The sequence below is a fragment of the Macaca fascicularis genome, chromosome 8 (genome assembly GCF_037993035.2).
Source record: "Macaca fascicularis isolate 582-1 chromosome 8, T2T-MFA8v1.1".
NCBI lineage: Eukaryota > Metazoa > Chordata > Mammalia > Primates > Cercopithecidae > Macaca > Macaca fascicularis.
In genome coordinates this window covers 128,347,565-128,371,182 of record NC_088382.1, presented here as the reverse complement: position 1 = coordinate 128,371,182, position 23,618 = coordinate 128,347,565, and the positions used below count along the sequence as shown (strand labels likewise).

General features: G+C 39.2%; 1 long non-coding RNA gene across 2 annotated transcripts in view; it reads right to left on the bottom strand.

Moving 5' to 3' along the window:
- Positions 1-23,618, bottom strand: part of LOC102117305 (uncharacterized) — a 265,757-nt gene that overhangs the window by 162,751 nt on the left and 79,388 nt on the right. For both annotated transcript variants that reach the window (XR_001493120.4, XR_012416613.1), the window contains exons 2-3: positions 7,679-7,785; positions 6,243-6,372 (exon numbers count right to left, since the gene is read on the bottom strand). This is a non-coding gene — a long non-coding RNA (uncharacterized lncRNA). The remainder of the gene's footprint in view (positions 1-6,242; positions 6,373-7,678; positions 7,786-23,618) is intronic.

Below are 23,618 nucleotides of genomic sequence, written 5' to 3'. Positions count from 1 at the left end.
CTTTGCCCATCTAGGCAATACCATTCAGGATATAGGCATGGGCAAAGACTATGATGAAATCACCAAAAGCAATTGCAACGAAAGCAAAAATTGACAAATGGGATCTAATTAAACTAAAGAACCTCTTCACGGCAAACAAAACTGTCACCAGAGTGAACAGACAAGCTACAGAATGAGAGAAAATTTTTGCAATCTATCCATCTGACAAAGGTCTAATATCCAGAATCTACAAGGAACTTAAGCAAATGTACAAGAAAAAAACAAACAATCCTGTATCTTTAAAAAAATAGTGCCACAATGATATAAATATGGCCATAGAAGACATGATGGCGTCATCAGCCTTGGAAAGTCAAAGCACTTCTGTGTATTCATTAGGGATGTATTTTAAGCATTAGAGTAATAAACGCCTCCTTGTATGATGAATTTAATGCAGATTACAGTTACGTGAAATACTACCCCAACCCTCATTTGGGCCACATAGGAACTGCTTTCCCTTTGAGAGAGAGGCTGTTGTGGTGGAAGTTTCTTGTTTTTTGTTATTCATAGTTGTGTTGGTTTTGGTTTTCATTCTTTGTCTTTTTTAATGCCCTGGATTTGAAGTCTAGAACCCTAGTTTTGAATTCCAGCTCTGTCATTGACAACTTGTGTGACCTTAGCTGCTAAATCTCTTACCTTGCTAGATCTCAATTTCCTCATCTGTAAAATTGGGGGCCATTTTGAACATGAAGGAACTTGAGCTTTTGAAAGTGCTTCGTAAACTATGATGCTAGTTACAATGTGGATTAAGAAAAAGCCACCAGAAAGATGTTACTACAATACAACTGTGTTACCAAAGAAGGGCACAGGTGCCCTGGGGCTTCACTGTCTTATCACATTTGCCTGTTCTCACTTTATTTATTTACTTATTCACTCACTCACAAATATCTATTGAATGCCTACTGTGTGCCAGATGCAGCTGTGGAAGTTGGAAATGCAGCAGTGAAGAAAGCAGATGAAGTCCTTTTCCTGAAACACACACGCTGGGTGAGGAGACAATTACAAGGTAAACGAATACATGCTGTAATCCCAGGCAGTGGTAAATGCAATGAGAACAAGTGAAGCGGCTAAATTAGCGCATTAGTTTGTTTTTGCATTGCTATAAAGAAATACCTGAGGCTGGGTAATTTATTTTTCAGAGAGGTTTACTGGGCTCATGGTTCTGCAGGCTGTACAGGAAGCATGGTGCCAGCATCTGCTTCTCGTGAAGGTCCCAGGAAGCTTCCAATCATGGTGCAAGGTGAAGGGGGAGCCAGCATGTCACATGAGAGAGGTGAGAGAGGAAACCAAAGAGAGGGAGCAAGAGAGAGAGAGGCAGAGGTGCCAGGCTCTTTTTAAACAACTAGGTCTCGCATCAACTCAGAGAGAGAACTCACTCATTACCATGGGGATGGTGTCAAGCCATTCTTGAGGTATCTACCCCATGACCAAAACAGCTCCCACTAGGCCCCACCTTCAACCCTGAGGATCACATTTCAACATGAGATTCGGAGGGGACAAATATCCAAATTATGTCAGCAGCCTTAGGAATAGTTTGGGCAGAGTCTTCTGTGAAGAGGTGACATTTAAGCAGAGACTTATATGAAGTGAGAGAAAGGGCCACGTGACTGTCTCAGGAAGAACATTCCTGGCAGAAAAGACACCAGTATAAACACATTGAGGGAGGAGCATACTTGGAATCTTGGAGGAACATCAAGGAAAACAGGGCATTTGACGCCTAGTAAGCCAAGAGAGGAGTTGCAGGAGAGGGAGCCCAGAGCATTTTGTACTTGTAAATCATGGTAAAAAGTTAGGATTTTATTTGGCTATGTCAAAAGATCCAAAAAGCAAAGATCGGAGGGCTAGAAGAGGAGAAATTTGGGTGAGGGTGGGGAAGGGAGATGGAAGGAAATACAACACGGTGCACAGAGGAGGAGGGTAAATCAAAAATGGAGCCACAGCGAGCAGTCCTGGACTCCCAGATCCCTCAGAGCTTGGGGAGTGATCAGGTAGGTGCAGACAAAGGCAGTCCTTCCCTAGGCTGGACAATGCCTTCGGCAGGAAGCATGATCAGTACTGAGATCTAGTACAACATTTGCAGAACAACATTTGACACAAGTATGGTCAAATAAATTAGCATTCATATTTAAAGTGGCATTTGGCAGGAATGAGTTCAGATGCTAACATGAATGAAGAAGAGGCCACACGCATTCACAATAAAGAAAAATTAAGAAAGACATTGTATATCTCCCAAAAGGTGTAATAAAGCACAATGTTTTCGAGATGGTGTTTTATTATTATTGTTACATCTCTAATCCCACTTGCCCACTGTCTATCACATAGTAGGCACTGAAAGTTTTGTTGAGTGCATGAGATGGTAGGAAGGAAGTAAGGGAGGGAGGGAGGGAGCGAGGGAGGAAGGAAGGAATGAACGAAAGAAGGAAGGAAGGAAGGAAGGAAGGAAGGAAGGAAGGAAGGAAGGAAGGAAGGAAGGAAGGAAGGAAGGAAAAAGGGAAGAAAGAAGGGGAGAAAGGGAGATAGGAAGAAAGGAAGGAATGGGTAATATATTAGTTTCCTAGATCTGCTGTAACAAATTACCAAAAACTTGGTGGCTTTAAACAACAGTTATGGAAGCTAAGAAGTTCAAAATCAAGATGTTAGTATAATTGTTTCCCTCTAGAGGCTCTTAGACTATATTCCATGCCTCTCCTAGCTTCTGGTAGCTGCTAGAAATCCTTGAGAGTCTTGGTTTGGGGCTATGTAACTTCAGTCTCTGCCTCTGTCTTCATATGGGCTTCTCTCAGTGTCTGTGTCTTCCCTTCTTACAAGGACATGTGTCGTTGGATTTAGGGTTCACCTAATGGTCATATCTGAAGATCCTTAATTATATCTGTAGATACTCTTTTATAAAATATGTTCCTACTCAACAGGTTTCAGGTGTACATGTCTCCTGAGAGGGCACCATTCAACCCACTATAGATGGTATATATATTTCATATGAGGAAAACCACTGATAGGTCAGATTTTTATATTGGGAGTAGCACCACGTTTATTCCTATAATTTTTGCTAATTGATACATAGTATAAAAATTTTATTCTATGCAAGTACATTTTCAAAGGAAGAATAATATGTTCTAAAATATTTTGGTATTCTAGTATAAGATTGCCCCAAAAATGATTAATTAGATTCGAAAGGTTTAGTTCCTAGTTTTAAAAGAAATTGAAGACATTGATTAGTATCTCTCCTCTGAAGTATTCTACCTTTTGTCTGGTCCAATTTAAAACAGTTTAAGAATGTTTATATTCTGATTGCTACGTTAAAAAACCTTCTATTAGTCACAGATGCATGGGAACAAGTTTGCATAGTATAAATATGTAATAGTCAATAAACATTAACTATCACAGATACATATTTACATTCTAAAACAAGATATATAACAGTCCAACAACCACTTGATAGGCAACATATATCAATATGATTCTCAGGTTGGTAGATGCGACTCATAAACAAAATTAAACATAATGCTTTCATGCGTTACATGGTCTCTTCTGCAACTTCTTGACATTCTTTATATGGAATATGTACTGATACATTAAAATAAAAACTACATGTATACACATAGTTTAACATTATAATATAGTAATATAATAATTTAGTATTAATAGTACAGTTTAATATTTCTTTTTTAAAAAAATGTTTATGTCCATAGGTTACTGGGGAACAGGTGGTGTTTGGATACACGAGTAAGTTCTTTAGTGGTAATATTTCTTTCAGACCTATTTATAATGAATGTTAAAAAGAAAAATATGGCTAGCATTGATTTCTTAAAACAGAATATCTAATAACATACTTTAGAGCAGTTTGAGAAATGTTGGTCTGGGATAATTCTGGAGCATGAACTGCCAGTTGGATAAACTTTAGGGATGTACTTCCAATGGAACAAGACCTCCAGAGTTAGCCCTAGGGCACCAAAGACTTTAGAAATTCCACAGGACTGTGAACTTAACGTACCCCTGGATACATCCGAAAATAGCCAAAGGCATCGAATGAGCAATTCCAACTCTTCCACTATTTTCTCAACAAGAAACCTTTCTCTCCAGCTGGGCAGATACATAACATGCTCATTTTCATATTGCCACACTATTTCCAACCCAACCCAAATAGAAATATACTTACTGTCTCTTATTTCTCTCTATTCTGTTTGTTTTTATCCATGTTTTCTTTCTTTCTCTCTCTCTCTTTTTTTTCCCCCCTCAGGGTGTCACTCTGTTGCCCAGGCTGCCTCCCCAGGCTCAAGCGATGACCTCATCTCTGAGAGGCGGGAACTACAAGGTGGGCACCACCACACCCTGCTAATTTTTGTATTTTTTTATAGAGATGGGGTTTCACTCTGTTGCCCAAGCTGGTCTTGAACTCCTGAGTTCAAGCAATCCAGCCACCTCAGCCTCCTTAAGTACTAGGAATACAGGCATCAGCCACCATGCCTGGCCTTCATTTCTATTTCTATTGTGAAGCATTTCCCAGGCACATAGCCTCTACTAGACTTCTCTAGGTTTTATTATCACTGTCACTCAAATGGCAAATTTTCTACGTTTCTACAATTTTCTGCTTATACTGTTTAGATTTTCATTTGTGTCACCCTTGTTCCCCCAATGAGTGTAAGCTTCTCACTTATGTAAACCATGTCTTATGTCTCTATGGCCATCCCAATTAACAGTGTTTTGCACATAGTAAGAACTAGAAATATGTGTGAAATTAATAAAAGAATTAATATACTAGTTTGTTCCTTATTAAAACGTCTGGAAACATTAAACAGTACAGAACTGGCATAAAAGAATTAATGAAACTCTCCAAGGATTAGTTGGTGATTAGGTATCCACCATGAAACCTACATCCATTACTCACCAATGTCTTTCAGCAATAAGTAAGTCTCCTCAAAGGAGAGTTTATGTTTAGGATCTTGTGGGTCTGAACTTATAAGATACTGGCTATGGTCTATGTAGAATTGAAAAAAGAGTGCTAATAATTTCCTATGTCAGATAAATTAAAATGACTTTGTATTCAGCTTCAACCAGTGTCCATCAGCCAAACAGATATGAGGAATTCGGGGTGGAGACAGGCTGCATTAGGAAGTCCTCCTTTTTCCTAGGACATTAGGGAACGTCCACTTTTATGCAATTTCATCTTAGAAAAGATCATTTCTTAGCACCAATTGAGAGCCACATCCTAAATCAGAGAATGATAAATTTGTGGCATCTGTTTGTTTCCCTCACCTTCCCGAACTGTGGCAGCCATCATTAAGTGACCACAGGATGCTTTCTAATGAAATGTGGACTTTGTCTCAGAATCTATCTCAGGCCAACTCCTCAGGGCCATCACCAATCAAATAGATTTGTAAGTCTTCATTTCCATTCCTGGGTCTAAAGCACCCTCAAAGTGTTAATCTTCTCTTCCAGTTTTAATTCTTGCCAAATTATGACCATTTGACCATAGCTATCTGACATTTTTGCCTCAATTCTTCTGCTTAAAGTTTACTTTTGCTGCTGTTTTTTCATCTCTCAGGTTCAAAAGGAAAATACCACTCTTTCTGATGGTAGTCTCTCTTTCAGAGTCTCAGAAGCAGTACAGCATAAACCCACTCCCTGCCAACACTTTCATCTGCAGAAATTTTCTTTTCTTCTTTAAAGGACATGATGTGTCACAGACTCGCACCAAAAGAGGATCATTAGTGAAAGGGGAAACCAAAGGGGAAAATGAGAACCAAATACCATTAAGAAAGCCCTAAAAGTTATTTTTATTCAAAATAATCCACCTTAGCATGCTCTTCGTACTTAAAAGTGTTTGTCCTCTTCGATGCAGAGAGAAGGAATTACCCTAACAGGCTGCAGTCTCCCACTTGGTGACTTAGTCATTTGTTCACATGCATACGATCTTTCTTCCCCAGACCTAATATACTGAAACAAATGATTACCCTTGGAATATAAGAGGGGCAAAGTAGTGCCAAATAAAAGTAGTACTGAAGAGGGGAGTATTTAGGAAAATTTGTTAGTCAAAAGAGGAGGTGTGATAATCAAAGACATCAATATACAGTTTGCAAAAGAAGAAAAAACAACCAGTAAAATACAATAAATATTTTGAACTCAAGAAATGCAAATATAAACCACTATTAATTTTTTTTGTTTTGAGTATTACTTTGCCAAAGTTGAAAAATATTGACCGTACCTACCAAGCCCCAGTGTAGAGGTACCACTCTGATGTACTGCTGTTGTTGGGAGTTTCTTTAGGACATATTTCCTGAACAGCAATTTGGCGATAGATGCTATATCAGTCAAGGTTCAATCAGAACAGAAGCCATTCTAGGAAAGAAGAGGAATGATATGGAGTATTTATACTGAGGCTTACACAACAGCTTGGAGTCTGGAGGAATGTAGATTGGGAAGGCTCCTTTCAAGAAATCTAGCAGTGTAAGATTACAAGGCAGTCACCAGTTATATCTCAGCTCCCTGCAACACTGAAACAGGTGATTCTCCAGAGAGCACCTGGAGACACGGATGACCTCACTGATGGCAGTGCTGATGTGTGGAGTTCTCATGAGGATGCCCAGATGCGATTGGAAAACTTCGTGGTTGAGTTGACCCACGTGTCAGCCCTAAGTTGCTGCCAGAGAATAACAGCTTTTCCTTCTCCATCTCACAGGAGTGCCTCTCATTAGCGGATTCGAAACTGAACTTTAACCCAAAGGAGTCTGGGAAACATGCTCTCTGGGCTTTAAGTCCCTATGTTACATGGAAGAAGAGCATGGATGAGCAGTCTAGGTCCAGAACCTATATTAATATTTTAAATATACTTTTGACTTATTGATTTCTTCTCCAGGAATCTAAACTGAGAAATTAATGGGTGAGAGTATCTAATACATGTGGAAGGATGTTCATCAAGTGTTGTTCATAAAACAGAAACAATGGTAACTATGAATCCAGAGAAAATTAGCTAAATAAATGATACATTCCACAGAAGAATTCTTAGGTGGGAGACATTACCAATTTCTGGTTCTCTTCACCTTCCCTGAGACACACAGAAGATTATATATCCCAGGCTTCCTGAAGTTAGGTGGCACCATGTGACTACTTCTGGTCAGAGGACCAGGAACAAAGTATTTTGGCTTTATTTTTAGACCAAGGCCATGGAACCCTCTGTGTAATGTTCCAGCACTTTTCCCCTGCTGGAGTGACTAGAATTCCCTCAGCAAGATGAGAACCATAAGATGGAAGAGGTATGGATCTGCGAGTCACCACTTAGGAACACTGGACCCACAGTCACCTGTGTAAGCAAGAAGTAATTCTTTTTTCATTAAGCCACTGAGTTGAAAGGGGTTAATTTGTTACTACAGAATAACCTTGCCTATCCTGACTACTGCGACTTATTACCCATAAAAACATTGATATTTCTGTTCATTGAAATAGAAAAATGAACACAACATATTGTTTCAAGCATATCATTTGATAAACATTAAGCTTTCAATAAGTATTTTGAATGAAGGAATGAATGGATAAAAGCAAGTTACAAATAATAACTATAGTAAGATTCCATTTTCCTAAAATTATATGATTGCACATACGGTACATTCATTAAATGCCTAGAGAAAGTAAATGTAAGAATACTCACCAGAGTATCAACTATGGTCATCCAAGACTGTGGGGCTTCTGATGATTTTCACTTTCTTCATATTCTTCTATATGTTGGTTAATCTTCATAAGATGCCTGTGTATTATCTTAGTAAATTAGAAAGTACACATACATTAATACCAATAATAGAACATAGTACATTCTAGTTATCATTAGTATTATTTTATAACATATAAATGGGAAATATTTTAAGCAGTTTCCCAAAACATCTAAACTCATAATTTATTGTCTATTCTTTGAAGTATAAACACTGACTTGGGTGACAGATCCAAGTGTGCTTTTAGGCTCTGCCTTCAGCAGTAGTGTGACCTTGGCAAATGTATCCCTTAAAGATTCAATCGCTGCTATTAAGACAGGCTTTTGACCCTGAATAACTGAATGTGAATTCATATTCTTCATATTCTCCCTGTTAGCAGTGGTATGATTTCAAGCAAATACTTAAATGCATTGGACCTCAGTTTCATCTTCTGTGAAGTGGAGATATATTACTTTCCTCCTAGGGATGATTAAATGAGGTGCATTGTTCATGAGTAGTAGATGTAGAAGTAAAGAACCTTAACTCTGGGACCAGACTGTCACTGTGCAAACCTGAAGCCTGCCACTGGTTAGCTGTGTGACTCTGGACAGTTCTCTTTACCTTTTGGGCCTTAATTTTCTTACCTGGAAAATGGAGGTGATAAAAGGAGTACCTCTGTGAAGGTTTTTTGCAAGAGTGCATGAGTTAATATTCACTGAATTCTTAGAAAAATTTCTGGCACTTTTAAGTATTTGTGACTAAAAATAAATAAATACTATATGTGATGTGTTTGAAAAAGTACCTGGCACATAGTAAGCATGTTCTCTTTCAATTTCAGTTATTTGACATAAACTCAGCCTGATGGAAAGTAAGAACATCATAGAAATGATGTGTTTCTGTTAAGAAAAACTAAAATGCATAAGAGGACTTCCCTATTCTTTGAGAACGTTATTTAGAAAGTGGATGCCTCGTAGGAATCTTCTTTCAAATATTCCACAGTTCTGTTACAGAGGGCACCAAAGTTGGCCAGCTTGGTAATGGAGCTGCTCCTCTTTAGCCATGTTTACATTCTTAGGTCAAAATGTCATAATAAATGTGTGTGGATATGAAAAGACGTTATCAGAAATACCAATTTTAAATGGTTTTAAAATTGAGATCTATAGATACCACAACTGCCTGCCACCCACCAGGGCTCCTGGAGGTAGTTGAGGAACCATCAAAAGTTAGGGGGATGCTGGGTTTGAGGAGGGCTTCTTGCCACCAACCATATCCATCACAGCATCTCCAATTCTGTCTATTTTCCATATCAATAGGCCACATATATGCGGTGATTTGTTGAAAAATTAATGTAATAAGACTGCTTATTAAAAGATTAAAGAATGGTACTTTCTTTTCTCCTAGATAATCTCCTATGAAAGAACAAAAAATGTATTATCCCCACACCTCAAAAGAGTGACGGGGCCTAATCCTTAGGTCTACATTCCAGGTTGCAGAGTCAAAAGAGCTTGCACTGTTGCTTCCTCCATCCACCTCTTCAACAGTCAGAAGCACGAGAACTCCCTAATGATAACTCCTAAAGAGACACTTAAAGTTCAGAGCTCTAGCATGTGATGAAACTAAGTTAAATGAACTAAAGAGGAGAAACATGGAGATATGGTGCGTCCTGATGACTAGGGAGGGAAGCTCCAAGGCTTCTGAAAGAGTGAATCCCCTGAACTTAAATAAAATAATGATGCTAGATGCCCTACACGAAATCGAATCACTCTGAGACAAGCCGGTCCTCAAAAAGCCTGGCAACGTGGGCACTTACAAGGACTTGGTGTTGAGCACAGAACCTTGGTAACCTCAGCAAAGACACTTCGTGGCAGAGATGGAAAAGTGGAGCCATCTTCTCTTGATGGATCATGAAACCATGGCAGGGAGCCAGGGCCACAGGGACTATTGTGCACTCACGACTCATGCCTTGCCAGACATAAGAGACCAAGAGGAGGCAGTGAAATGAGTGGACTTCCCATTAGTATTGGCAAGGAGAGGCCTGGAGCCAGATCTGATTTGGTTAAACAAATATATAAGTATGATATCATCTGTATCCCAAGTGTCATGTAGTAAATAAAAGTGTTAATTTCATAAGATTTTCAAAAAAATAATTTTCCTGCTTTAAAAAAATGTTAGAAAAGCACTATTATTGGAACCCACCACTCCCTCTAGCCACACTATGCTTTACCTACCCCAGGAAGGATTCCAATGAAGGAATTCTTAGTTCTCGTGGGTTTAACATCAACATACAAACAACCTGGATAAAGTCTAATGACATACTCCATGATGTACATCCCAAGCCACCACAGCGAAGAAGAGAGGAACATTCAGGAAAATGGAAAGATCAGAGTATCAGCATCCATAAGGGTATTGAATATTATCTCATAAGGGTAGCTGAGTTTCAGTAAAATTGTAGAATAGCTGCTTTCCATCCTTCATCTAACTCCCCACTAAGCCTTTTTTTATGTACCCCTAGACTTTTCAAAATAATAAAAATATACCAGATTGCAGCTGAAAAATATGGCGAACCTAGGATTTTTACCCTCTGATTATTTCCACCCCAGGGAAGAGCTACCATGAAAGTGCTGTGTCTAGTGGCTGAAATTGAGGCCCTGTAGGATTTAAAACATTCCAAGGAAAATAAAAAGCTGATGGCACAAGTCTAGAGATTAAACTCTCATTATCACTTTTCTCTGAGAGTTCAGAAAGAAATGTGAAATAAAGTCACTGAAGCAGAGCCAAAAGCCACTCTCATTTTGGTACAAGCAACTCCAGCTGCCTTTTTTTTCTGTGCAATTTATCATGAAAGCATGGCTTCTATTCCAGGGCATAGGGGAAGCTGGAAGTCAATTTCATCCACCTCTTTTGAAGAGTATCATGGGTGACATGGGAATTAAAACAAAAGAAAAAAAATCACATCCTATACCAGGAAAAATAATAGTCAGCAGCATAAAGGAGATAAGTACCACTATTATGGTCTGGAATTAATGAGGACTCCAGGCAGCCTGACAAGCTTTTCTTTCAGAAAACTCAGTGGTGTGTTTTCAGTGCCCCTCTGAATGACAAAAGCAAGGTGGACACCCCTTCTCCAGCATGTTGAGCACTAGGAGAGGTGGTCTTCCTTGACAACTTCTTCCTTTGTAATGAATTATCTCCATTTTTGATGCAACTCTAAGGGCAATGGAGAGTAGGGGGCTGGAAGTGAGAAGCTGAATTATTTTGGGAAAAATATATCAAGTTAGATACATGCATCACACATACATCAGAATGAAATCCAAATGGATTAAAGTATAAAATGTAAAAAATAAATAAGACCCAGAGATAATTGATTATTTACTGGATATCATTAGAGAAAGCCTTTATAAGCATAAAAGCAGAAAGTGCAAAGGAAAATGTTAATAGAATTTGTTATATGAAATTTAAATTTTTATATACCATGAAACATTATAAATAAAATGAATAGGCAAATAAACAACAGAGCAAATACTTGCAATATTTAAGATGGACAAAAGATAAGCATCTGTATACTTAGTTTTTTTGCTTTGTTTTGTTTTGTTTTGTTTTTTGAGACGGAATCTCGCACTGCCATCCAGGCTAGAATGCAGTGGCATGATCTCGCCTCATTGCAAGCTCCGCCTCCCGGGTTCACACTGTTCTCCTGCCTCAGCCTCCCAGGTGGCTGGGACTACAGGCGCCCGCCACCATGCCTAGCTAATTTTTTGTATTTTTAGTAGAGACGGGGTTTCACCCCGTTAGCCAGGATGGTCTCGATCTCCTGACCTCATGATCCGACTGCCTTGGCCTACCAAAGTGCTGGGATTACAGGCATGAGCCACCGTGCCCAGGCAATTAGTTCTTATAAAGCAATAAAAAAAATCTTCAGTAAAAAAATGGACAGCATACTCTACTCTCAAAAATACAAATTATCGGCCGGGCGCGGTGGCTCAAGCCTGTAATCCCAGCACTTTGGGAGGCCGAGGCGGGCGGATCACAAGGTCAGGAGATCGAGACCACAGTGAAACCCCGTCTCTACTAAAAATACAAAAAATTAGCCGGGCGCGGTGGCGGGCGCCTGTAGTCCCAGCTACTCAGGAGGCTGAGGCAGGAGAATGGCGGGAACCCGGGAGGCGGAGCTTGCAGTGAGCCGAGATCGCGCCACTGCACTCCAGCCTGGGCAACAGCGTGAGACTCCGTCTCAAAAAAAAAAAAAAAAAAAAAAAAAAAAAAAAAAAAAAAAAAATACAAATTATCAATATGAACAAAACTTTACCTCATAAAGAACCCAAGTGTGGAAATAATAAATAACATTCTCATCAAATGGCAAAGTTGCTTTTTTTCCTTTTTTTTTCTTTTGAGACATAGTCTCACTCACTCTGTCACCAAGGCTGGAGTGCAGTGGTGCAATCTGGGCTCACTGCAATCTCCATCTCCTGGGTTCAAGCAATTCTCTGCCTCAGCCTCTCGAGTAGCTGGGATTATAGGCGCACACCACCACGCGCGGCTAATTTTTTTGTATTTTTAGTAGAGATGGGGTTTCGCCATGTTGACCAGGATGGTCTCAAGCTCCTAACCTCAAGTGAGCCACCTCTCTCGGCTTCCCAAAGTGCTGGGGTTACAGGCGTGAGCCACTGCGCCCCACTGCAAAGTTGTTTTTTCATGACAAATCCATGTTGATAAAGCTTTGACTCTTTCTCAAATAAATTGGACAACGTATAGTCTAACAGAAGCCTAATTATGATGAGATTGGCAAAAATAGGTCCTGCTAGATCATGGAGAGCTGGAGCCATAGAGACTTTCTCTGTGTACACTCAAACAAGCCAGTCAGAAACTCCAGCATCACTACCACCCTGCTAGGAAGGACATATTTCTAGGTTTTTGATGTAACCTCTTCCCTTCCCCCAGGATAGCACTGCAACCTAAGGTCAGATCACGAAGTAAGGGAAGGAACTCACATACACCCAGTGCTATAGGAATTTTATCATAATGAACAGTCTGCAGGTACTTCATACCATGTGTCTGCTGTGACACCAAATCTGGGGCCACTAAGCTCGGTAGGCCCAGCCATGAAGGTCCACAGCAGGGCATATCACACATCTTCATATTCTTTGACTCAACCATTCTACTTGTAGAAATATGATGTAGCAAAATAAAGACGCATACAAATTCTGTCCAAGGCTATTTGTGGAAGCATTTTTTATTATTGAGAAAACATGGAAATAGTTTAAATGTTCTATACCTGAGGGATAGCTAAATTATGGAATCCTCAAATGATGAAACACCAAGAAATTAAAAGTAATATTTCTAATAAAGTTTTAATGACTTGTGAAAGTTCTCAAGATATATTAAGTGAAAAAAAGTTGAAACAAAACTCAGTGCCACTGCACTCCAGCCTGGATGACAGAGTAAAACCCTGTCTCAAAAACAAAACAAAACAAAAAAAATGAAAATCAAATGCTTCCTATGGTTTGATACAGATGTTTTAAAAAGAAATGCCAGAAGATAAAATATTAACGCTGGTTATTGTTTTGTTTAATTATAAATTTATAATTAAAAAATATTTGTAACTAAAAAGTAGAACATAATGGTGAAAATTAAAACAATCTACGAATGTGTAAAGCACAAATAAAGCCCCTCACATGTTTCACTCTTCATCACTGACTTACTTAACACAAGATTGAATTGGTATATGCTCTTTTTGATGTTTTCCTAGGAGGATTTACATTTACTTATTTTAGGAAAACTGAGTCATATTTAGAACACATTTAGTGTGCTAAAACTTTATTTGCATCATTCAAAAGGATATCGTGAATGTCTTCCATGTGCTCACATTTAGGTGGATATTCTTGGGTATGTTTTAGCAGCAAACTAAATTTATTTGACTATTTTTTATTTCTTTAACTTTTCATAATTCAAATTTCTCCAAAATGTTCAATAATTCTATAATAAGCATATATTACTTTTAGGATCAGAAAAAAAAAGTACATTTTTTTGTGTGTGTACTTTGTGAAGAAGGACTGCCTGCTGCAGTGAAGACAGGGAGAGGGGCAATTCCTTGCCAATATCCCCTCATTATGGGAATGGGAGAGCCATCTACTGGAGAAGCATACCTTTGTTCAGCTTTGTAACAGACAAGCACTGAGGACCTGCTGTGTGTCAGCCCTGCAGGAGGCGCTGGGGAGACAGAGCTCACTGCCCTCCTGCCCCGTGTCTCATCTTGTTGTCGAGATCTAAGCACCTGCCTCGGAGTCAGCTCTCAATAAATGACAAAACTGAACTGTGCTCCTGCTGCTGAAATGGAGCAAGGAGCTCCCCACCAGAAATAAGAACATTAAAGGGGGAGAAGTGACTTTGGGGTTCCCTTCAATTCATGATTTTCTGTTAATGCCTACCAGGAATGGAATAAATGCTTTTCTGTGCCACATAGCTGTTCATAATCCAGTGGTGAGACAGACAGCCTCGTACGTGGATGATTCTGCCTTACAAAATAAAATGTCCTTAACCCTGGAGGCAGACAGACTTAGATTTGAATCCAGATAGTTCATGAGTTTTAAAATAAGAATGATAAAACTGTCTTATAGAGATGAATAGGAATTAAGGGAGAACTTGGGGGAAATGCCTGGCCAGCACACAGCACAGGGTAGATTTAATAAATGAACCTACTCAGAGCGGCCATCCATTCTCTGACTGTCTTTTCCCTGCATCGCCTGGGCAGGGAAGATCAGCATCTTTATCTAGACCCAAATAGCCACTCTGATGGTGGCTAAAGGGCCATGTTCTGAAGGGTCTGACACTGTGTCTAGGTTCCGTGCCTAAACTCTGCCACAGGCATCAGGGGAGGGGGTGGAGCTGTTGCTTGTCCTCCCTAAACTCAGGTATTTTCAGAACTGCATGATCATTTTTAAATTGCCCCAAGGCAAATAAAAGCAGGAAAACAGTTCTGTTACTACTAAATAATTTTAAAACATAGTGACAGGATGTGGGATTATCTGGGATTTCGCATTCTAGACATCATCTCTCCTACCCTGGGAGGCATGTTTCTCAAACCCATGCCTGATTGTGCAAAAAAAGAGAAGAGCAAAAGAAAATATTGAGTTAGAGATGAGCCTAAATAAGACTAGAGAAAGTGGTCTTCGTGTAGCTTTGAAATAAACCTACTGTGGGTCCTGTGGTTTTTTCCTACCTGCCATTAACAAAGCAAAACAGTTGAGCATTTTATGAGCAACTGTCATCCTTGTTTAAGAACACGACCTAAACAGGAAAGAAGCAAGTTGCCACACTCAAAGTGATATTGTCTCACTAGGTTGCAAATGAACCCTAAACAAGATTTTTAAAAGCAGCATTTTAAAAGGATGTAATCATCACTTGAGGTCAGGAGCTTGAGACCAGCCTGGCCAACATGTTGAAACTCCCCCCATCTCTACTGAAAATACAAAAATTAGCCGGTGTGGTGTCACACCTGTATTCCCAGCTACTTGGGAGGCTGAGGCAGGAGAATCGCTTGAACCCAGGAGGCGGAGGTTGCAGTGAGCAGAGATCATGCCACTGCACTCCAGCCTGGGTAACAGAATGAGATTCCATCTCAAAAAAATAAATAAATAAAAGAACATTCAGCATCCCTGGATACACTTACTTTGTGTGTAAAGATATGTTTGCTGAAGTCAAGGTAAACTGAACCACTCTGCAACTACAGTTCTGACCAATTCAATCAAGAATGGTCTTGCCTGGGAAACATACTTATATCAATGGAGTTTACCTAGGATCAGATGTTTCTGCATGAACCACTACCTGTATGAAGATCTGGAATCTCTAGGGCATTTAAAAATAAGCCCACTAATTTAAAAAATAAACAAATAAATAAATGTCTCCTCTTTAGTAAATGCTTCTTTGAAGTTCCCTCAGATTAAAGTGATGTCGCCCTGCTCTGAGTTCCCATAGGTCTGCATTGACATCACATTACACATTGTATATAAGTGATGTGTGTGCATGTGGCATAGTTCCTTCAGAGCCTACGCTCTTTGAGAGCAAAGCCTAGGACTGCTGTCTTTAGCTTTCCCAATGAATTCAGCTCAGTACATAGTAGGTGCTTGGTAAACGTTTGTGAAATGATCAAAGAATGAAAGAGCACACATACACACACAAATTATTCTAGACAAATGATATACAAACTTTGTTACAATCACCTCAAGCCAGAGTGTCCTTCACCAACTCGAATGGCTAAGAAGCCACGTGGCTAAGGTAAGGGAGTGAAGCAGGTCTGGGACGGGGCATTTATTTGGTGAATTGGTGAAGGGTGTGTTCTATCTAAAGACAGCAGCTGCCACTCAATTCCATGTACTTGTTGCTATATAGAAATTTGCAATGGATTTCCCAAATCCTTCTTTTTCAGGTGCCAGAAATCTTGACCTATGTGAAATATTTTTGGTTTTAAAATCTCATCACCTAATTAATACATTTTTAAATACAGAGCAGAACAAATAGAAGCTACCTGTGGGCCAGACACAGGACAAAAACTTACACTTGTAAGTCAGGTATGTTACAGATTCATTGCACCATGCCCTTCCCTTGGGATGTGTTCTTGTTTAATCTCTCTCTGCCAGACATAAGTATTTCCCTTTAGTCTGTAAACCTCTACCCTGGTCTTCACTGTTCTTGTGATCTTACTGGGAGGATTTTCTCTAAGACTGGGTTTATTGTTGTTTGTCTGTCTTCCCCCGGTTTTGTTGACTCTTATTAGGACAAACACAATTTTCCTCCCCAAACCTGGCCCTTTCTACTATCTTTCTTGTGTTTTTGCCAAGTGAAGGCCATTTTCTCTCTTTGTAATCCAAACCACTGCACACTTTTTCATCTCACCCTCTTTGAAATTCATTGATCTCAACTCAGCTAAGTTTCTTTCATTCTACTTGCACTTGAATTTCCTTCTCTTGTGTCAATCAATTCCCTTCTACGTTTTAAGTCTGGGCCTTCTCTTTTGACATTTTTCCTTGTAAATACAGTTTAGGCTTCATGGTTGTCCGGGAAACTATGCCTTTGACTACAGAGCACTGCTTTCCTTTTTTCCAGTGGACTCACCAGTCCATGTTGGGGATCCTTTGTGAGCAGCCACACTGACTTACATAGGATGTCATTTAATACAATGTATCCTGATCAGCATTTTATCAATACCTTGTGACTCTTGGGACACAGAGATGACATTAATCTATCCTAATCCTAAAATGTCACTGAAATTCTGGTCTCTTCTCTTAACATGCTGGGAGTTGCTGTTGATTTTTATTCCATAGTTTTTAGCAAGAAGTTTCTGGGGAAAAAAATATAATACACGGATACTTTTTTTCTGCAGAATAAAATTCTTCCTGTAAGACCTCCTCTGATTTATCTTTTCAAAACCTCTCCCCTGTTCCCAAAGCCATAGAGCCAACACAACCTGACATACTTAAATACAAATACTGATGTTCACATTCAGACTGGTGCTACTCAGCTGAAAAGGCCTCTCAGGCTGACTTTTTTTTTTTTTTTTTTTTTTTTTTTTTGAGAGCGAGTCTCACTCTGTTGCCCAGGCTGGAGTGCAGTGGCGCGATTTCAGCTCACTGCAAGCTCCGCCTCCCGGGTTCACGCCATTCTCCCGCCTCAGCCTCCCGAGTAGCTGGGACTAAAGGCATCTGCCACTGCACCCGGCTAATTTTTTTGTATTCTTACTAGAGACGGGGTCTCACCGTGTTAGCCAGGATAGTCTGGATCTCCTGGTCTCGTGATCCACCCACCTCGGCCTCCCAATCACGCTTGCCTTTTTAACTATTCTTGTCCTCATCTACATGGGCTGTATACCCCACTTTAAAATCTTATTTTTCCAATCTGTGAAAGGTAGATCTCTTCAAATGATTGGGCTTGAAACTGAAGAGGATGTTAAAGAAGATAGTTGGGGTTTTTAAACTATAAAGAACTGGAGATAAGCTAAAGACATATTTCAGGGCATTTTATAAACATAAAATAATAATGGCAATAATAAAGATGTCATTAAAAGATACATGAAACTATTATGCAGGAAACACACACATTCAAGAACAATCTTCCTAGGATACCTACAGGATAATCAAGTTGAACTAAAATGTGTTGCATATTCACTCCGCAATTAGTCTGAACTCAGTTAAATGATACTCTTTACAATTTTAGTCAAAGAAAAACAGATAATGCTAGAGTAAGATTAAGGGTGCTGACGGGCAAGGGATGGAGGGGGTGAAAATTAACCAAAGTTAACCAAAATTAACCCTCAGACTTCTAAGTGGCCTGGTGACCTTCTGAAGGTTATCTGCCAATATCTGAGCTTGAACTGAAACTTGAGTTTGATAAACAGAATTGTGGTTTTGTGTAAATTTCCAAATCAAATGTCCATTCAGAGGCTGTGTATTTTTCAGGTGTTTCCATGGTTACATAAAAAGAAAATTGTAATTCACATCTTACTACCCTAGGCTTTTAATACTAAAATCTTCAGAAGTCTTAAAATCGTAAGCCACTAATGTAATTTATTTGCCCCATTTCATTTCTGGTCATATAGTCTGAATTATAGTGGCAAACTACAGCAGCTCATTATTGCTTAATACCAACTCTAAATCTGATTGAGTGGTTCAAAGAATTCCCTTCTTAGACAAGCTAGAACCACCAGAGACAAGCTAGACCCACCACTTGGTCTAAACAAACTAGATCCATCCAACCCCAAAATGTTGCTGGGTTCAGTCCTGAGATTCAGAGTACCTGAGTCAGTACTCAAGTACTGACTATAAATGTTGCTTTATTTGTTTTTGAGTTTTTCCACCATTTTTTTGCTCCTTAATATGACAAAGTAACAAGGTTTTAAGAGAACAAACATTATCCATATATAAAAATATATTAAAATATTCAAGCATCAAAGCTATGCCTATTTTCAGGCAATACAATGCTCTTATTTAAGCATGACTCTATTCCCCAAACTGTGTTACTTCTAGCTTTTGGTTTAGAGATTTGGTGTTTGGTATTCAAGGTTAACTTCCTAGTTGATTCAATTATTAACAGCAGCAACTGCCACTGTGAAAATGAGATGCTACACAGTATTTGGCCTTAAAAGTTAAGAACCTATGAGTTAACTAGATGATCTAATCTAGCTTCAAATTAACCACATTAAAATAAACTAAATGCTCTTTTCTCTTCATGTTGCAAAACATTAAAATGTCATATTCTGTAACTTAAGAATGACTGTTCTCATTTGATTCAGGAGATGGTGTGGCATCTTTAATTCCTTTATCAATATCATCTCAGACCAACAGATGGAAGATCAGGCAATTAAGAAGAATGAGCATGCAGTGTACTTATCATGCCTCTCCCACTCCCCTGTGAAGTTTGCTTACTGAACTTTGTTTTACCTTAGCCACCAAATAGGGATTTTGGAGCCAAAAATTATTAAGAAAACATTAAAGAGTTTAGGGAAATTAATGATATATTATAGAGGCAGAGACAGAGAATAAATTCACCACTCTTTTCTCAGCCTATTTCTCTGTTGCAAGATTTTATTCTAACAGACAAGTATACAATATTCCTTGTTCTTTGTTCTTATATAGGGAAATTGTGACATAGATTTTTGTCAATAGTAAGTTAGTCAATAAGCATGTATTAAGCACCTATAATATACTAAGCTTGTAGGCCCTACAGACACATTGGTGACAACAGATACTGGCCCTGTCCACTCCAGAACCAGTAAACTCACAGGAAAACAGGCAATAAGAAAATTACTTCATTTATTAAATGTAAAAGAGTTGAATTTTAGATCATAGCTCTAGGGATCAAGACATGTTATGTGCTGTATCACTTTTGGTTCCAGCAAGAAACAGATGGTAAAGTCAAGCAAGTAAATGGGAGGTTTTAATAAAGGGAATATTTATAGAGTTGTGGGCAGGATTTAGTCTCCTAAAAGTAATAGTGTTGTACTCCAGTGTGGTAACAAGGAATGGTGGAGTCCCCCAGGGCAATAACAAGGAATGGTATGGTACCCTAGGTCTAGTAACAGCAGGGAGCCAGCTGTAACAACCAGGTTCCTCCCTTGCCTTCACTGGCCATCCCTTTACCCCCACCACACACACGCACTGGGAGAAATAATAAGGACAAGGTTGAGGGACCTGGAAGAAGAACTGTATGGAGAAATGTGCTGATAGAAACCATTGCCTCAGTGGAAGAAAGCAACAAACCCTTATAAATCCAGCAGAGAGGAAGCTGGGGAATTAATACCGCATCATCATTCTCTTCTATCCTGTCTCCTATTGGTGAATACAGGACCAGAACTAGACATACAATTTAAAGAGGCCCTCACAGTACCCTGGGGTCCTCATTCCTTTTACCCTAATCCCAACCCTGAGCAAAACCAATTAAAGCTGGAGGACAAAGCAGCCTGTTGAAATTTTGCAGGGCACACAGAAAGTCTGAGAGAGTAGAGAGCAAATTGATAGGAGAGCAAGTAGACTACTTAGCACACCTCCCTTTATTTTTCTAAATCAAATTATACCTAGTCTAAGTTTCCATTCTTCTGGTTGCAGAGAAAATCAATTTCAGTAAATGTCTGGCTCCATTCACTTCCTTCATGGGATTATAATAATAGAAACATCCTGAAAATTTGTGACAGAAATACTGGAAGAGGTGCCAGGTCTTGATGGTTGTAGCCTCCTCTAACTTTTTCCATTACAATACTTGATATTTCTCTACTTTAGGAATTTATGCATCTAGGTACTATCTACACAATGTTATTTTCTTGACATGTTCTTCAAATTCATTTAGTTAGTAGAAAAAAAGGAATAGCCATTCAACCACAGTTTTAACATGTGAAGAGTATATATATTCCCTATGCACATTAAAATAAGTAAGTAAATGGCTGCTTAAAATTAGTCCACATTGTTTGAAGTTGGGCAATATGATGCCCCAGATATATTCTTTTTGCTTAGTCTTGCTTTGGCTATGTGGGCTCTTTTTTTGGTTACATATAAGTTTTAGGATTGTTTTTTCTAGTTCTGTGAAGAATGATGATGGCATTTTGATGGAAATTGCATTGAATCTGTAGATTTCTTTTGGCAGTATGGTCATTTTCACAATATTGATTCTACCTATCCATGAGCTAAAGTTATCAAAACAGCGTGGTACTGGTATAAAAATAGGCACGTAGACCAATGGAACAGAATAGATAACCCAGAGATAAAGCCAAATACTTACAGCCAACTGATCTTCAACAAAACAAAAACATAAAGCAGGAAAAGGACACCCTATTCAACAAACGATGCTGGGATAATTGGCTAACCATATGTAGGAGAATGAAACTAGATCCACATCTCTCACCTTACACAAAAATCAACTCAAGATGGATCAAAGACTTAAATCTAAGACCTGAAACTATAGAAACTCTAGAAGATAACATCAGAAAAACTCTTCTAGACATTGACTTAGGCAGAGAGTTCAGGACCAAAAACCCAAAAGTAAATGCAATAAAAACAAAAATAAATAGATGGGACCTGATTAAATTAAAAAGCTCTGCACAGCAAAAGAAATAATCAGCTGAGTAAACAGATAACCCACAGAGTGGGAGGAAATCTTCACAAACTGTGCATCCAACAAAGGACTAAAATCCAGAATCTACAAGGAACTCCAACAAATCAGCGAAAACAAAGCAAAACAACTCAAACAACAAACAAACAAAAAAACAAAAAAACCCCACAAATAATCTCATTTAAAAGTGGGGAAAGAACATGAATAGACAATTATCAAAAGAAGATATACAAATGACCAACAAATACATGGAAAAATGCTCATCACTAATTATCAGGGAAATGCAAATTTAAAAATACCACCTTACTCCTACAAGAATGGACATAATTAAAAAAACAAAAAATACTAGATGTTGAAGTGGATGTAGAGAAAAGGGAACACTTTTACACTGCTGACGGAAATGTAAACTAGTATGACTACTATCAAAAACAGTGTGGCGATGCCTTAAAAAACTGAAAGTAGAACTACCATTCAATCCAGCAATTCCACTACTGCATATCTACCCAAAGGAAAAGAAGTCATTATATTCAAAAGACACTTGCACACACATGCTTATAGCAGCACAATTCATAATTTCAAAAATATGGAATCAGCCTAAATGCCCATCAACCAACGAGTGGATAAAGAAAATACCACTCAGCCTTAAAAAGGAGCAAAATGTCATTCACAGCAACCGGGATGGAGTTGGAGACCATTATTCTAACTGAAATAACTCAGGATGGAAAACCAAATATCATATGTTTCACTTATAAGTGGGAGCTAAGCTATGAAGATGCAGAGGCATAAGAATGACATAAAGGACTTTAGCGACTCCAGGGGAAGGTGGAAGAGGGGTGAGGGGAGTGAGGGATAAAAGATTACACATTGGGTACAGTGTACACTGCTCAGGTGACAGGTGCACCGAAATCTCAGACATCACCACTAAAGAACTCATCCATGTAACCCAAAACCACCTGTTCCCCCAAAACTATTGAAATAAAATAAACTATAAAAGAAAATTTAAAATATTAGCACACATTGTGATCCTTGTTTGAATATTTTTGGCTTGCTCAATATTAAAGTCCACCTTCCCAACCACAGCTGCCCTGGACAAGCCCAGGGATGCATCTCATGGGAGTTATTTCCAGATACCACTTTTACAGCTTCCTTCTCCCCACTGGGGCAGAGTAGGGCCTGGTCTCTGCCACCTTGACCTTGTTCTCAGTCTCAGCAGTCATTCTGACACTGCCTCTAACTCTGCCTATCCAAGCACTCTGCCCATCCTTTCCCTTCTCCACTGAGGAATCCACAATTAATCCTCCTGGATGGACCCAACCCTTAAGAGCTCCTGGCTCTACCAGTTCAAGAGGACTCAGAAATTTAGAAACACAGTACTGGCTTCTCTGTTACAGAAAGAGAGAAGGGAATCACATCAGTTATAAAATATGTTCTTCCTAATAATTCGCACTGTCACTAAATAATAACAGCTGTTACAACGAAACAAACAGTGGTAAAGAAAAGTGTCTGCAGAGAGGGAGGATATGACCTGCAAAAACTTGGAGAAAATTGGCCACAGGCAGCCTAGAGCAAGGTGTGCAGAAGTCAGAGTGCCTGAGCTTGGCAGGCATTCTTGCTAATTTTGCAGGAGACCTTCCAAGCTTTCTAGGTACCTGCCTTATCACCTCTGCTAATGATGATAAACTGTTGCCTCAGGATTCACAGCCACACTTTTACACTGCATATGGATTTATTGCTATCAGCCTTAAATGGTAGATAGCAATTAAGGGAAGATGAGTATGTGGTATAACATAAAAACTCACAGGTGTTGCTTTGATCCTGAGTGACATCCAAATCTAATGGAATTTCTAAGGGCAGATCTCCTGGAAACTATGTATAGTAACAACGCTATTGATCATTGTCTTTTTTAAATGGAAGAATAAAATTGCCCATGTTGGCATGCCCTGTAATGGCCCATGTGCTAATGCTTCCCACCTTAGTACAGCACCGAAAGAGATGAACTAGTGTAACTGGAGCCCAGTGAGAGCTGGGAACCTGGAAAAGGGACTATCTGGCTGAGGTTGTTACCACAGGACACTGCTACTGTCAAAGAAGTATCACTGACACATGGAGACAGCAGGGAAGAAATTCTCCAACCTTTTTCTCCTTCAACAAGCGCATTTCTTTCTTCTTGCCTCCCATCAGCTTAACCCAATGAGAAGCTAGCCAGAAAGGGAGGAGAAAAAATGTCAACCCCAAGGATCAGCTTTGCAGGGCACAGAGCAGAGCAGAGAAGAACAGGTTCAAGGTGGATGGGCAGAGGGAAGGTGATTTCAG